Below are 17,024 nucleotides of genomic sequence, written 5' to 3'. Positions count from 1 at the left end.
TAATCCCAGCTACTTGGGAGTATGAGACAGGAGAATCGCTTGAACCTGGGAGGTGGAGGTTGCAGTGAGCCAAGATTACGCCACTGTACTCCAGCCTGGGTGACAGAGCGAGACTCTGTCTCAAAACAAAAGAAATACCTGAGGCTGGGTAATTTATAAAAAAAATAAATTTAATCAGCTCACAGTTCTTCAGGCTGTATAAGCACGGCACCAACATCTGCTTGGCTTCTGGTGAGGGCCTCAGGAAACTTACAGTCATGGCTGGAGGCAAAGAGGGAAGCTGGCATATCACATGGAAAAAGAGAGAGCAAGCGGGGGGTATGTGCCACACTCTGTTACACAACGAAATCTCACATGAACTCAGAGCAAGAACTCACTAATTAACAGGAGGAGGGCACCAAGCTATTCATGAAGGATCCATCCCCATGACCCAAACGCCTCCCACCAGGCCCTACCTCCAACATTGGAGATTACATTTAGACATGTGATTTGGAGGGGACAAACACCGAAACTATATCACCTTCCCTTGTCCCTTCAGCCTCCCAAACCCACTCCTACCTCATTTGTCTGTACCCTTATTCCCTGTTTCCAATTCCATTCCTCCCATTCTCTCTAAAACAATAGGAGCAGGCTTCACTCCCATGCCATCAAAACTGCTCCTGTCAAGGTCACCAGTGACCTCCAAATTACCTAACCTAGTAATCTCTTCCCATGCCATAGCTTAATCTCTGAGCAATATTTTACACTAACAATCACTCACACCTTCTCAAAATCGTTTCTTCATTGGACTTCTGGGACACAACACTGTCCTGCTACCTCACTGCTGCAATGCAGCACTCTCCTGCTACCTCACTGCTCGCTCCTACTCAGTCTCCTTTGCTGGTTCCTCTCAACTTCCTGATCTCTAAACACTGCAGGGAGCAGGAAGCAGGAAGCAGGACTCTTCCTTTCTCCATTTACACTCAGTCTGAAGGTCAGTGATTTTCAACCCTGGTTTATCTTAGACTGACTTGGAGAGCTTTCAAAATTTCCAGTGCCTGAAACTGACCCTCCCTCTCCCAGAGTTACGATCTAATTGGTCTACGATGAGGGCCAGTCATCCATGCGTTTTTTAAGCTCTCATGATGATTCCAATACATAGCCAAGGTTAAGAACGACTGGCCTAGGATCTAGGTGATCTCATCTAGTCTGTGGCTTTAAATTAAATCAATACAATGACAATTCTGAAATTGTCATTGTATATATATGTATACATCCAGCCTGAAGTGTTCTCCTGAACTCCAGATTTGACTAATTAACATCTTGACATCTCCACCTGGATGCTACCAGACATCTCAAACTTAACATGCCTGAAAATGAACTCTTGATTTTCCTTCCATCCAAAACCTGCTCCTTCTGCAGTCTTCTGCCTCTCAAAAAAATAGCTAGCCCAATCTTCTAGTTGCCCAACACAAAACATTGGCATCATCCCTGACATTTCTTTCTCTCTCTCTCACTGCATTTCAATCTATCAGTAAATCTTGTTGACCCTACTTTCAAAATATATCCAAGGTTCAGTCACTTCTCATCATCTCCATCAACTGTATCACTCCCACCCTGACCCCAGTTGTCATTGCTGGTAGAGCCTCCCAACTGGTCTCACTGTTTTTGCCTTTCCTTCACTACAATCTGTCCTCAACACAGCTGCTGAGTGATGCTTTTAAAAGCACATTGTCATGTCACCCCTCTGCTCCAAACCCTCCAGTGGCTTCCCTTCTCACTCACAGAAACAGCTGGAAGTCTTTCTATGACTGCCCTGATCTGCCCTGGCCCACCACATTTCTCTAAGCTCATCTTCTGTCACTCTTATTACTCACTCAGATCCTGCCACTGTCATCTTTGCTTATCCTTGAACAAATAAAGCATATTCCCATCTTAGGACTTTTGTACCTGCTATTCCTTCTACCTAGATTTTTCTTCTCCCAGATATCTGCAGGCCCTGACTCCTCACTTCCTTAAAGACCCTGTCCAAATGGCACCTTATGAAAGAGACCTTCCCTGACCACCCTATATAGGAGAGTTCTGCCTTCCCCATCACTGCCAGCCCCTATTCAAATACAGTGCTTTGTCTTCTCCATAACATCTCTTGCCACTGACATATACATTTGTTTCTATACTGATTATCTATGCACGCTAGACTGTAAGCTCCATAGGAGATGACCTTTGTCAGTTTTGTTCACTGCAGAATCTCTACCTACTAGAACAGGCCTGACACATGGTACACATTTAGTGGACATCTGCTGAATGAATCAAAAAACAAAGCTATGGCAAACCAAGAGCTGGAAGGCAGAATAATGTCAATTCAATTGAATCTTTCAAGGCTCTTAGAGGTCATTTGCTATAACTTTATCATGTCACTTTGAGAAAACCAATTTGGAGTCATTGAGAGATCTACTGAAAACTCACTGCAAGTTACTAGTAGAAATTAGAATGCTAGCCTCCCAGACTACTTTCTTCCAATATGCCATCCTCTCTCTTAGTGTTCCCCCAAATTACTCTCTTCTTTATTAATCATGCCTTTCATCTTAGGATAATTCAACCATTAAAAAAGTATTCTTACATTATCATCACTAAGCTAAGGTATTGAACTCAACTCAAAGAAAGAAACTGAGACCCAACGAAAGAGGAATTTCAAAGACCCTCAAACCAAAAACGAAGCTTAGAATTAAAGAGAAAATGGGAAAGGTCCTTCCTACCACTTAATCCACATCCCTGCTTCCAGGCCAAACTAAAGTCATCACATGTCCCCTTCCATTTGCCTTTCATTGTTCCCATTAATAGATAAGAAAATTGAGGCAGAGACTAAGAAGAGAGAATTGTCCAGTAAAACTAACACAGAAATGCAATTTCGTGGTGGCTTATGGTCATGATTACACAGAGACATTTACTGAAGAGGAATAAATGAGGAGGCATTTCATATCTAGTAACCCAACTTTCATCTCTAGTCACTTCAAGTATTTAGTATGTGTGAAGGAGAAGGACACTAGAAAACATGTCAAGCTGGCTTACAGGCACCAGATCTGAGAACTGGAGGATTTCTTTAACCATTCAAGTTCTGTTCATTTGCTATAAACAGCAAATCTGGCTCTTAGCCCCACTCTTACAGTGGAAGATTAACATGATAACAGTTGCATGACTTCCTCTCCCTAACGATTCATCTTTAACTTCCTTTGGCTAAATTATCAAGTGTGTTTTTCATTTATTGTTGAGAGAAAGAGAGAGAATGTAGTTTCTTATAACCATCCCCCCAATTAAAAAAAACTCAGCTTAAGAAAACAAACTTAAGCAATAGTCATTTTTCAATTTGTCTATAAAAGTAGACATTTTAAATTTTTCATTACAGAGAAAAGTTTTTCTTTCTTTTAATACCACTTGAAATAGTTTCAAAGTGTTGGGAAATAAGTGCATGAATCAAAGGCACATCCAAAGAGTCCTGTAAATTTCGGTGAAATCCTGTTTGCCACAGATTTGGAGCATTTTTCCTCTGTCCTTTTGAACTTGTTTCTGTTCTGCTGGTCTTGCAAAATATCCTTATGTATAGTTTAAGACCTGTGGCGGGGAAGTTCTCTTCATAGCTCATTTGCAAATCATTCAGTGAATGAGTAGAGATGTCTGTGCGTGGGGAAGGGAGCTGAGTAATCTTCGTATCAGCCTGGTTCCTTTTTCCCCAAGATCCTAAAAGAGCATTACAGATCCAGAGACAGCTGGCCTTATTTGTAAGAAAATTCAAATCTAACATAAGCTCCCAGTACCAATATATAGAATATGGATAGGCACAGGCCTTCAAATCCCACTGGCCTTTAAGATGTAAATAAGACTAGTGATCATGAGTGCAATAAAAACATGTGAGTAGGGAGTAGGGGGAGGGAATGGGACTAGGATAAATGGATCCTGTTTTGACTTCAATCTCTGTTTTAATATTGAAGGCATGGAGTTTTTATTACCCAATCCCAGCCTACAGCTGATGGCTAAAATTCTGGCCACCCAAGAAGACATCTTAAAAACATAACAAAAATATATTGTTAACAAATGGTCTTCTAAGATTTGGTAGTGTGTGCACACACTTTGGGGCTAGACTTCTCAGTGCCTAACATCAGGAATATCCTTAACCCATCTGGAGACTTGTCAACGCTACTTAAGAAGGTCCTTGGGGCCCCATCCCAAATTTGAGAGCCTTTCGTCTCTGAAATCCAAAGGGGGAGCTAGAGTCATTTATCCAGAAAATATATGACCAAGGGTTGAAACTTGGCATGATGTCAACTCAAGTATTCTGTTACTAGGCACAAAAAAAAAAGTCATTTGGAGAAGACAAGGCACCTGGAAACACTTCTATTCTGCCTCAATTCAATTCAATAGGTATTTACTGAATTGAACAATACATATTTCTAGGCTTGTTGACCCTTCTCAACACCATAACCTAATGTGGACAACGGGTCTTACGAATAAAACATATGTAACCATCTCTGCTGAAGAAGTCAAACATTTATGACCCCCAGAATTCTGAGCTTCTGGTCCCGCAGTCCAGGCATCTTAAAGACTTCTGGCCTTCTGCTAGTGTTACATCCATTAATTCCATCATAACTAGCAAGCTTTTAGGGCAAAGAATGAGGATTCTTCCTTTGGTGAAACTAGGTTTGCTACAATTGTCTACTCACTAGAACTCCTTAGGTCACAAGTCACTACATCTAGACAAGGGAAAAACTCAAATGACTCCTTCATGTAGTTGCCATTGAAAGATGCTACAAGAGACCACTTTCCCAGGGTCATTGACAATGTTTTGCTGAGCATGCAGTTGACATGAACTCCACACACAGACACCTTCGGACAATTGTCAGCACATTTGAAATTCACGCCTTCCTGCCTGTCATCCATCATTTCTCTTCATGGCTCCCAGCAAAGATGACTCCAGGCTTTCTTGAATTTGTGCACAGGTTGCTGTTTAAGCTTCCCCCAATCACTGAGTGGGTTTGTATCGCCTCCTCACCTAGATACCTCCCCTACCATTGGAGACTGTGCCATCATTTACTCCCAAAAAAGAAGATTCTGGGGACATGGTAAGTATACAGCAGGTATTCAAAAATTCTTTCTGGATAGGCGAATGAATGAGTGAGTGAGTGAACAAATGACCATGCCTGCATTCATTCCTCCCTAACCATGTCTTCCCTATCTTCCATGGCTTTCCTTGACTTAAAATATTATTTTGTATCTTCTTGGCTTTCCAGAAGCAGAGTAAATTCTATAATTTCTTTTCTCCCATATTCTTTCTCTTAACCTCTCATACCAATCTTATCTTGTATTCAGGGCTCATGGCTTCTCATGTCACCACGTTATCGCCCATGTGGATAGGGTTTGTGCCTGCCTTTGAAAGTGATCCTGAACCGAACTCCAGAGGCACCTCCTTTTCACAACTCCTCACCTCCCAGCTGCCCCTGATGCCCATTTTCTGGTGGTACCATGAAGCCTCCCACACCTGAATTACCTTGCCTTGTATATTTGCACATTTGTACATATGTTAACATAAACTTCAAACTCCTCCCAAACCAACAAAGAGAATCCTCTGTCACTGCTATACAAAAACACCTCCCAGAGAATAACTCTGGGTTTAAAACAATGGTGGGATCACACCCACTAAAAGACAAGGAGGGTGGGGTGAAGGAATCTCAAATGTTTTGAGAGGATAATAGAAATTGTGCCAGGAAAATGGAATCACCTGTATTGTCACCAATATTATAGGTCCTATATCATTTTTCAAATTTTTGGTAATATAATAATATAACTTCTATAATGGGAAATAAATACGCTTAAGTGGTACTCAAAATATCATCTAAGCAACGGGATTTGTTTTCTCTAATTTCTAATCCTGATACTCATGCCTGCCTCAAATTACCAACTATCAGGTTTTGGGAAATTTACAGAGATCTTAGAAATACTCTCATTTCATAGATCTTTTCACTGAAGCTGAAGAAAAGAAAAAACAGAACCTAAGGTCTTTGCCACTTGACTCTACTCATGCTACGGCAGCAGACTGCATCTTCTCACTCTTTAGTGGTAATCCACATTGCTGTGTCCCTCCCACTTTTCTTAATAACCACTGGCGATGGCAAGTTTCCCTGACTCAGACAGGCAGTGCTCATCGCGGAGAGGGCCTCTGACATTTGACTGGCCTTGTAACTGGTGAGTCATGAATTCCCTGGGCTTTAGTTTCTTCATTTGTAAAGGGAAGCTTTATGGAGTCTTTGGGAGGATTGAATGAAATATGCAAAAACACTTTGTAAATGACTGATTCCTAAGCCCAATATTGAATGCCTAGTATGTGACAATCTCTTCGCTGAGAATTCCACATGCCTCACTTCAGCTCATCTGAGTGTCAGTGCTATATAGGGAAGTTCTCGGGGCTCATCCCAAATTCAAAGTCCTTTTCCCTCTTTGAAATCTCAATATGGGGCTATTGCATTTATCTAGAAAACACTTAAGTAATAGTTAAACCTTTTATTTTGAAGAATAAGAAACTTGGCTAAGATAAGTTACTTACTTACCTATGGCCACACAGCTAGCACATGCAAAGCCTGGGATTAAACCAGGTCTATCTGACTTCAAACTTTTAATCACGATCCAATTTTTTGTTGCAGAATTTCTTTAAGAGCTCTGAATTAATAAGTGGTGAGATGGCATGAAAACTCTTTATGCTTTTCCTTTTCCACAAGCATTTTGAGAAATCAAAATGGTAATATACATTACAATATTTGGAAAACCATAAAGGGCTAAACAAGAGTAGGTTACATCAGTCAATCACTACTCACCCACAGTAAAGGGATGGCTATGTTGTTTATACGATTTTACTATTAAGGCAATGTCTTGAGTGAATATAATTTATTTCTGTTTATAGAAAGTCTAACAGCTTCCAGGGGAATTGCTTATTGAGATGTGAGCCATGGATTACTTCATGTTTTGTATAGTACAGTCAGTTTTAAAAAACAATCTAGAATTCCCTGCAACTGGCAATTTCATCGCTGTATGGCCTGAAGTGCCTCCATGCCCAGGTAACGATGGGAATCCTTTAAAGCCTCTCCCTGTATCGGCTCCAAGCACTGGCTGCCTTTAACCCCTAAGCCCTCACAAAACAATAAAGAATAATATACCTCTATTCATCACTCTTACATTTTCAAAGTCCTTTCTTTATCATTTGATATTTGCAGGAATGCTGAAGTTATCTGAGCGGGTACTTGGCCCCATTTTATATGAAGGAAATTTAAATGCAGGAAGACTAAGACATTCATCTATGGTTCCATAGACGGAATATGCTGCAGTTGAGATGTGAATTCAGGACACGTGAATGTCCACAGTTTTGCACTCTCCTATTGATCTGCTTTTATGGGATTTCATCTTGGTTGCTAGGCTACCTCTCCCAGAAGTATCTGCATTTATTCACTTCCATTCTAGTCAACAAAAACTTATGGAGAATTGACTTTGTACCAGGGATTTTTTAGGTGAGGAAATTGAAAAAGGAAAAAGACATAGTCTCTGCACTAAAAGAGCTCCCAGTCTATAGAGCAGACAGACACACCCACCTACTGGGAAACAGACCTTCGTGTAGTAAACTAGAGAACTATTCTAAAACTTTCAAATGGTAGAATGAAAGGCTTTATGCCAGTTAAAGGAGTTTAGACATCAGCTGGCAGCTGGGGAGTGGTTTGGTGATAAGACAGTGGACACTTGGGCTGCCTGAGAGGAGCATGTGTTGGTCACATAAGGTTGCCTGGGCAGAGATCAGAAGAGATGGACCTGGTGTCTCTCTCCCACTTTCCTATATTCCCCAGGCATGACAAGCCCACCCTCTGTGACTGCTGGTGGTCTGGTCCTGGTAATCTGCCTCTTCCAACCACAGCTTTTATCCCCATCACAGACTCTGGGCCTACCGAATCCCTCTCTGCAATCCCCAGCTCCCAGGGCCCAAGAGTACAGTGTGCTCTCTCAGCCTCTCTCCCCTTTCATCCATAGGCAAACTGGATCCTTGTGCTAGAAATACTTCCAGAACCAGCAATCTGTGCCCCATCTTTTTCTCTGGCGACAGAAAAAGGCAGAATACACAGCCCAGGAAGAACTCTGGCAGGAAACCCCTGAAGGGTGACCCAGAGCACCTTAGGTCTTGGAAAATGGACAGGGAGTCTGGAAACATGGCCACAGGTCCTGGCTGCACAGATCTTTGCTTTGTTTTTTTTTTAAATGTATTATTTTTATCTTAATTTTTTTATTTCCATAGGTTTTTGGAAAACAGGTGGTGTTTGGTTCCATGAGTAAGTTCCTTAGTGGTGATTTCTGAGATTTTAGTGCACCCTTCACCCGAGCAGTGTACACTGCACCCAATTTGTAGTCTTATCCTCATCTCTCACCTTATACAAAAATCAACTCAAGATGGATCAAGCACTTAAAATCTAAGACCTGAAACTATAAAAATTCTAGAAGATAACATTGGAAAAACCCTTCTAGACATTTGCTTAGGCAAAGACTTCATGACCAAGGACCCAAAAGCGAATGCAACAAAAACAAAGATAAATAGGTGAGACTTAATTAAACTAAAGAGCTTCTGCACAGCAAAAAATCCTTGCTTTTTAATATGTGCCAGTGTGTATGGGTGGAGAAAGAGTGGGGTGGCCATGAAAATGCACCACGCAGCTCTTCTGCTGTTGGGGACAGAGTTGACTGACGACCTCAGCCACTGCCCTGCTGGGTCCACCTTAGGTTAAAACCTAAGCCATGCTGCCAGCAATTTGCTCCCAATCAACCCCAAGCACAGCAGGGAGCGAGTGCAGGCCCACTCCTGTGAGAATCAGGGCTCCTCTAATAGATGCCGGGGTTCGAGGACATCCCAGCGGCCTGGCCAAAGCTTTCTTGAAACTGCTCTAGAGTCTGGGACCCTTCCTATCCAGTCTTCCTTTGTTCCCATCTCCTCTGCAGGTGTGAGGCTGCATCTGGGTCTGACGACTCTCACTGCCCCCTCCCCTTTATCCTTCACAGGCGTTTCTTGTGCACATCGATGCACATCCTGGCATCTTCTTCTTGGAGGACCAGAATTTACACTGTATTTGATGAAACTTAAATTAATCTAAACTGTGATCATGACACCTTATACATCACCCTGAGCTAAGAAATTCGAAGCAAAAAAAGGTCAGAAAAATAAGGCTTGGTAGTAACACAAGTAATAATAATTACAGGAATTTATAGAAACTGCTTACCATTTAAGCCTAATTACCATACAGAGCAACAGCAATTATACAGATTATTAAATAAAGGTCAAATTAACATTGTTGAGGGTAGAATGTACTCGATTTAAGATTTGGATTCAGGACATTCAAATGTAGTAATCCATATTGATTATGACACTGAATTCTGTTCTTCCAATCTACTAAAAATGACTAAGACAAATTTTTTAAGATTAGAGAATGGGTGGTGTGGATGATGAGAAATTACTTAATGGGTACGATGAACATTATTCAGGTAAAAGCCTTCACCACTACATAATCTATGCATGAAACAAAACTACATTTATACCTCATACATTTATACAAAACAAAGCAAAAATAAAAATTGGAAGAAACAATGTGGCAAAGACCAATTTTCTTCAAAATCCACATAACGGCAAGGGACAAACTTTAACAGTTCCAACTGAATAAATTTACCAGCAAAGATTTGTCCTTCCTGTGCCTCACTCTGGGTTATGAGATTTCAAGTATGAGCAAAGAAACCACCTTCATTTCTTAAGGGTTATCTTTTCAAATGTGTTTTGAAAACCAAATCCTGCCTATCTGGGATTGCTCCATATTCTCTAGTGAAAACAGCTTCATAAAGCGATTCATCCTCTCCAGGCCACCTGAGCCTATGCCTGGAAATGTGGTCCTCTTATTTGCTAACAAATAAGGGCTTGCTCAGGACCTGGACCAACAAACAGGCAATGGCTTACACTACCTGAGCCATGGAGCCCACAAGTTCAGGATTTACTCTGCAAAACCCAGGTAGCTGCTACTGAGTGTAATCGTGCCCCATCTGTGAACACCTGGGCTTCTTACGGTCTTCACAGTGCTGCCAGGTGTGAGATAGTACTATCCCTGGGTCACAGACAGACAAAGTGAGACAGGAAAGGCCAGAAGTTCACAAGGTATGCTATAAACATACAAGATGACGGTAAGACTACAAATCCTACCTCGGGAAGCATCGCTCAGCTCTTCTTAGCTTGCAGGTTTGGATACCATGTCTCAGCTACCCTTGACTAAGGCTGAGAGACCAGGATGGGTATCTGCCCAGAAGGCTCCAGGGGCTTCTAACACAAGGTAGAAACTGCCAAGTAGACCACTTTTATGCAATAAACCTTCAGCAGGCTGGTGGAGAATGGGAGTAACCTTTCTTGAAGGTCTATCTTGAAGATAATCATCCAGGCCTTATGTTGGGCATTTTGTCATTTTACCATCTTTAACTCTCACCACAGCCTCTTTTCCTGATGAAGATAGTTACGGCCAAAGAAGTTTAAATAACTTACTCAGGTCACTCAGACAGGAAATAGCAAAATCAGAATTGGAATGAGCTGCTTAACTCCAACTTCTCTTTCTACTTTGTATTAACTCTTAAGAGTCTTTGAAGAAGAAGAAAGGAAATTTGGGTCACATAGGTATTCGCTTCCTATTGCTGCTGTAACAAATCACCCCCAAGTTAATAGCTGAAAACAACACGTTTATCATCTTAGCGTTCTGGAGGTCGAAGTCTAAAATGGGTCTTGCTGAGCTAAAAGCAAGTTGTGGGCAGGGCTGCATTCCTTCTGGAGGCTCCAGGGGATAACCTGTTTCCGGCTTATGAGTTTCTAGGTACCTCCTCCCGCATTCCTTCCACGTGGCCCCTCTCTCCATCTTTAAAGTACAACACAGCAACCACTGTTTCTGTTATCACACTTCCCTCTTCCAACTTTGACTTTGTTGCCTCCCACTGATAAGGATTTTAGTGATTACATTGAGCCCACCAGGATAGTCTCCCTGATCTCAAGATCCTTAACTTAACCACGTTTGCAAAGTCCCCTTTTCCACGGAAGGTAACATATTCGCAGGTCTGAGGATTGGGACATGCGCATCAGAACGTTATTCTGCCTACCACACATATATAGTGGGTCCCGTGTCTCCCCTCCTTTGCCCTATTGCATGGCTTGTATAAGATTCTCATCTGTCCAAATCACAGATTTGAGGGCTTCTACCAGAACATGAAGCTGGGCAACATTTCTTTGTACAAAATTGTACATAGCTATCACTTGAAATGCCAAAAACACAGTTGTAATATTTCAACAAGCTAACATATGGGTACTTCTTACTTTTGGTTTCTTTTTTTAACTTATTAACTGCCAAATAATTATTACACATACTCATGGGATACATAGGGATGTTTCATACATGTAATGTATAGTGATCAGATCAGGATAATTAGCATATCCATCATCCCAAAGATTTATCATTTCTTCATGTTGGAAGCGGCAATATTCTCCTTCTAGCCATTTGACTATAGTCACCCTGTAGTGGTACCGTGGTAACTATAGTGCTGTAGTTAACGATAGTCATCCTACAGTGGTACAGAACACTAGAACTTACTCTTCTCCTCTATCCATAATTGTGTATCCTGATCTCTCCCTTCCCCTGCCCTTCCCAGACTCTATTTTTAATTGTTTGGCTAAGGTGGATGGTGACATTGGAGCTGAAAAAAACCATTAATCCTCCTTAATAAAAATTAATTTGATCCTTGAATTTTTTTCTGCTTTGAATGTTGAAAAGTTGACATAACATTTAAATCTTCAGGGTAACCAAGGACAGTAGTATAAATCATGTCCTTTCACTCAAACTAATAGTTTTTTGCCTAAAAGCAAACTGTAATAAGCAGATGAAATAAATATTTTGAGTAGAGTCATTTCCTGTTGGGTAAAAAATGAACACTTTACCTTGACATTAAGTATATACACTTGTTAATACTCTATTATTTGAAACCTTCCGTTATAATATTATTCCTTATTATTTATTCTTCATTATTATTTTTCCTTATTTATTTCCTTATTATTATTTATATCCTTATTATTATTTCCTTATTATTATTTCCTCATTATTTATTTCATTATTATTTATATCCTTATTATTATTTATTTCCTTATTATTTCCTTATTATTTGAAATCTTCCTATAATGGAAATCATCACATACAAAGTATTATATGGGTATTAGGAGTGAGTTTATTTCTTGGAAATATTTGTTTCCCTAAGTTAGAGTAACTTAGGAAAATTAGCACAAACCATACAATATCAAGGATGTAAAACTGACTTGTATCTGAACAGACGGGAATTTTTGTTAGAGTATTCTTACAAGCTGGTATGGCTTTTAAAATGGCCTCCACATATCCAGAGGATTTGTCTCGTTTTAAGTCTGCAGTGTTGCTCCATCTGAATGCTGGAGACATGAGCCCAGTTCACAGTTAGCAATCTTCTTCGCACATTACACACATGCCAGGTGACATTCACACACCTGACTCACCTTCATAGGATACCTACATCATAGTGAAACTCAAGATAATGTGGGAGGGGGAGGGGTAAAGCAATGGAATGATTTTATAATCACTACAGTTATTAACTCCAGAGTCACTTGTTTTTGATGGAAATATTACAGGCTCCATATTATATGCAATTTCAGAGTGCCAATTGCAACCCTGTTCCTTTCTCTCCTTGTTAAGAAATCATATTGGCAAGCAAGTGAGCAAGAATGAAGAATTACAAGAACAACCTCAAACATTGAATTTGATATAATTTACTTTAAAAATAATTGCAACTATATTTATACATATATCATACAGATACGTGTACAAATATTTAATAATTACAAATACCAATACTTTATTTTTAGATACAAATAATAACAGGACAGTTGATGTAAAGCAGAAATGGGGAGGTCTGGGCTGTCTTCCAAGATCTTTTGTTTTCAACTTGACATTGTCTCTTTTTACATCTGCTGTGAACAAAATGGTGAAGCAGATAAAATATACCTTTGGTGTCTCCCATGTCTTATACGTGGGGTTCCCTGCAAGCCCTTGGTACCCGCAGGCCTGGCTCCCAGCTCCCAGGGCTGTGCAGTGCTGTCCTGCGGCACTGTCCCATGCTCCTCAGCTTCTCTTTCCCCAGGAAAATTTACCTCTCCAGTGTTTTGCGTCCTAGGACCCTGTTCTCTGTGCTGTGAATATGATTACTCTTGGGTCAATGTGCTGTTTCTCTTCTGGTCACATATTGCATTTCAGCAGGCACTTCCCAGAGCTTGCCTTAACCAAAGGAGTTTACAATAGGCAGCTGATATCTTTGGGTGGGTGTAGCCTGAAATTGCACTCTATGCTATTAATCCTTTCAGTAGAGTTGGGTTTGCCCCTTCCATATTATGTCTTTAATTGCAGAATGGTGCCATCTGGACCCTGAGAAAAGTTTTCCTTTTAACTGAATACTCATGTATACAGGATCTGATAGAATACAACTGGGTTCCTTACTTCTGCTCAAGATACACTTATAAACCATACAGAGCACCTGGAGTGGTTTCTCTACCTTACTCAGCTTATTCTAGCAGCTTCTTAAACTTCTTTCTTAATTGTGGGGGCCAATTACTCAGTCACCATCTCCCTATCCTTCAGGGAGCCTCCCACTTCTGTAGAGTCTCTCTCTCTTCATCGTCCACTACCATGAGCCTCTTGGTCCTTAGAAACCTCTAATTCTCCCTCCCCCTGGGATTCTTTCCTTCTCTTTGATCTTCAGAATGGGGATGTCAGTCATTTCCTTCCAACTAATTTTGTTTTTTTTCTTTTTTCCTAGATGAATCTGAATAAGACTTTGACTTATGAAAACAGGAGGAAATGGAAAAGCAATCCTATTAGGGTCAAATATCTTCAAGACGACACACTCGTACATTGCCAAGAAAGACTCAGCATAATTCCCTTGTGTTTTTACACTACAAAAGGTCCTTGTCTCCTTTCTCTAGCTGGAGTTGCTTAAATTTGATATGCACATAACTTCAGAAGGGGGTAGACAGAGCCCATGCCTCCTGGAAGGAGTGAGAAATAGATAGACCTAAACGATCACAGTTCATTCATTGATTTTGCAAATATTATTGATCATTTACTTTATGTCAAGCACTGGGGATAAAGTAAAGCAGTTGAATCTAGTTCCCTATCCTCCTGGAGCTTCTGATGCAGATTCCAGAGCTGAAACAGGCTTTGAAGACCCTTTAATTTGTGGTTTCCAAATTATCTACCAAAGGTCATTAATATTCTATGCAATATTAATTGGTATTTCTTGGAGTAGGATGACATGAGGAATTGTGTTCCGTGGTCAAATTAAGTTTGAAGTGTTAGGTTAAACAAAGTTACATTAGTTTCTTCACGCCAGGCTACTCAGAGCCTTTGTATGTTAACACACATTGTGACTCTCTGAGGGTGAGGGGGAGAGGATGAGATGCAATATGATCATTTGCTTTCCCCACTTATTTCAACACAAATCTTTTCTGAAGAGTACCCATTAATAAAAACTGTTGGCAGAACATACTTCTGTTAATGCTTCCAAAGCCAAAACCTAAATCCACGTTTCCTTCAGCACATGAGGAAGCTGCAGTGACCTAGAATGGTGAGGGGCAGAACCGAGGCAAGAACCTGGATCTCCTTATTATTATTTTCTTGATCTTTTACCCATTCCATTCTGCCTGTTTCTACTCTCTTTCTCATCCCCTGGAAAGACATATAAAAGCAGTGTCTCTTCCTTCTTTATTTCCCTCCTTCTTAGATCATGGTAATGGTGATTGTCTTCTCACCTATTTACTGGGTTTCTTTCTCTGCTATCTATAGCTTTGGGTCATAAGCTCTTAAAAGTCAAAGACCAGCTTTTACACAATAAACTCATGAACGATTAGTGACCAGTAAATGCTTGTAGCCAAAAGGCAATGGTTGACAGCTTCCCTATGCACCTCTCCCCGCAGCCTCCCACACACCTTCCTCCTGTAGATTCTCTCTCCCTGTGCCAACCGAGAACTATGGAGGCCTCTTTTCTCCAATAACAATACCACCCCTGAAATAGGTTATTCCTTCTAAACTGCTTTAAAAGTTTCACCAATAAGTTTTAAAACTGATTTTGCCTACTTACACAAGAGATTGCTTAATTATTAATACAATTCACACGTGATTAACTAAGAATACACAGACTATTCATCCTGTCATACAGGCCAGGTTGTAGATGAGAGTTTTGGTGAGTGTGAGAGAATTTGGACTTATGCGTGTATGCGTTTAATTTAAAAATCTACTTAGCTACAAATCAGGACATATGGGCGTGATTTTAGACTTTGGAAACTTGAGGGGGAAGAAACAATCTCTCTGCTATCTCGACATTAAGAGGTGTGTATCTCTGTCCCTAATAAGCAAGGAGGGGCTGCTATACTGCCACCTTGTGGTAAATATGCACAAAGCCAGTTAAACAAATACAACCAACCTTCCCCCTCGTGTGTTATTACGTAATGCCCAAAAGAGGAAAATACTTTTATTAAAACATTATTCAGGAAAATGAACTATTTTAGCATGTGGATAATTAAATATATATTACAACCTGTCCTATGTGACAGAATGAATATTCTGTATATTCTGCCTAGTATTTAATCATGTGTGAATCACATGTATTAATAATTTTCATATTTTATGAAAGTTTATCGATAAATACATACATATATGGAGAGAGAGAGAAAAAAATCTCTTACCTCAAATGCTTGGGACCAGAAGTGTTTCAGATTTTGAATTTTTCAAATTTGGGGATATTCACATACAGATAATGAGATATTTTGGAGCTGGGACCAAAGCCTAAAACACAAAATTAATTAATGTTTTATATACACCTTATAAACATAGCCTGAAGGTAAGATTATACAATATTATTAATAATTTTATGCACGAAACAACGTTCCTGTTCACTGAACCATCAGAAAGCAAAGGTGCCCTGTCTCAGCCACCCATGTGGACGGTCTGTGGTGGTTTGGCATCACTGTCATTCCTGACTGAGTCGATATGCTATCAAGAATCATTGTTGACACGTGTACAAACAGAAGTATTTCGCTGTAAAAAAAATGACATACCAGTCATACAGTGAAAAAATATTATGTTAAGGGTAAGGAAGCAGCACAGTAGCATCGCCAGAACACCTGGGGATGCTGAGGAAACGGCCATGAGCCTGTGTTTTGAGTGTGACCCACCACATGAGGTCAGGTGTGGAATTTTCCACGTGTGGCATCCTGTTGGTGTTCAAAAAGTTTCAAATTTTGGAGCATTTCAGATGTTCAGATTAGGGATGTTCAAAGTATATATACATACATAATTTTGGCTCTTAAATCAGATTTTGCCTTCATAAGCAAATCAGCAAACACAGTCACCACTAAGCACTCACTTCATGTGTGACTCACACTGTGAAGGGATTTCAAGTCTTTTGACAGACCAAGACAGGAAGCACATCTCCATACACTATGAAGCAAGCTTTGGTGGGTTAGATTAGGAGATGTTTTCTCAGAAAGTGACTACTTCTCGGATCTCTGTTCATCACCTGTTGAGGGGTCAATCCCGAGGGGCTGAGATGCTCCGGCAAGAAGGGACAACTAAGGCCATCCCCTCACTTCTTGACAGTCAGCCCCTTTCCCACAGGGCAAGGGATTCAACCAGGACCAGGTAAAATAATATTCATTCGCCCATTCTTTCATCAGACAATAATTATTATATCCACCATGTGCCAGGCACCTGCTAAATGGAGGAAATATAATAGTGAGCAAAATCAAACACAGTCTCTGCTCTCATGGATTTTACAGAGTACTGATTAGACTTGACCGAGGACAATGGCTGAAGACCAACAGAAAGTGATCATTTTACATGTGTGGTCACTTACACATTCCAACCTGCCCCTGAAAGAACTTGTCT

Source organism: Nomascus leucogenys, chromosome 4 (assembly GCF_006542625.1).
Source record: "Nomascus leucogenys isolate Asia chromosome 4, Asia_NLE_v1, whole genome shotgun sequence".
Lineage (NCBI taxonomy): Eukaryota > Metazoa > Chordata > Mammalia > Primates > Hylobatidae > Nomascus > Nomascus leucogenys.
The sequence above is the reverse complement of the archived record's forward strand: the minus strand, read 5'-3'. Positions refer to the sequence as shown.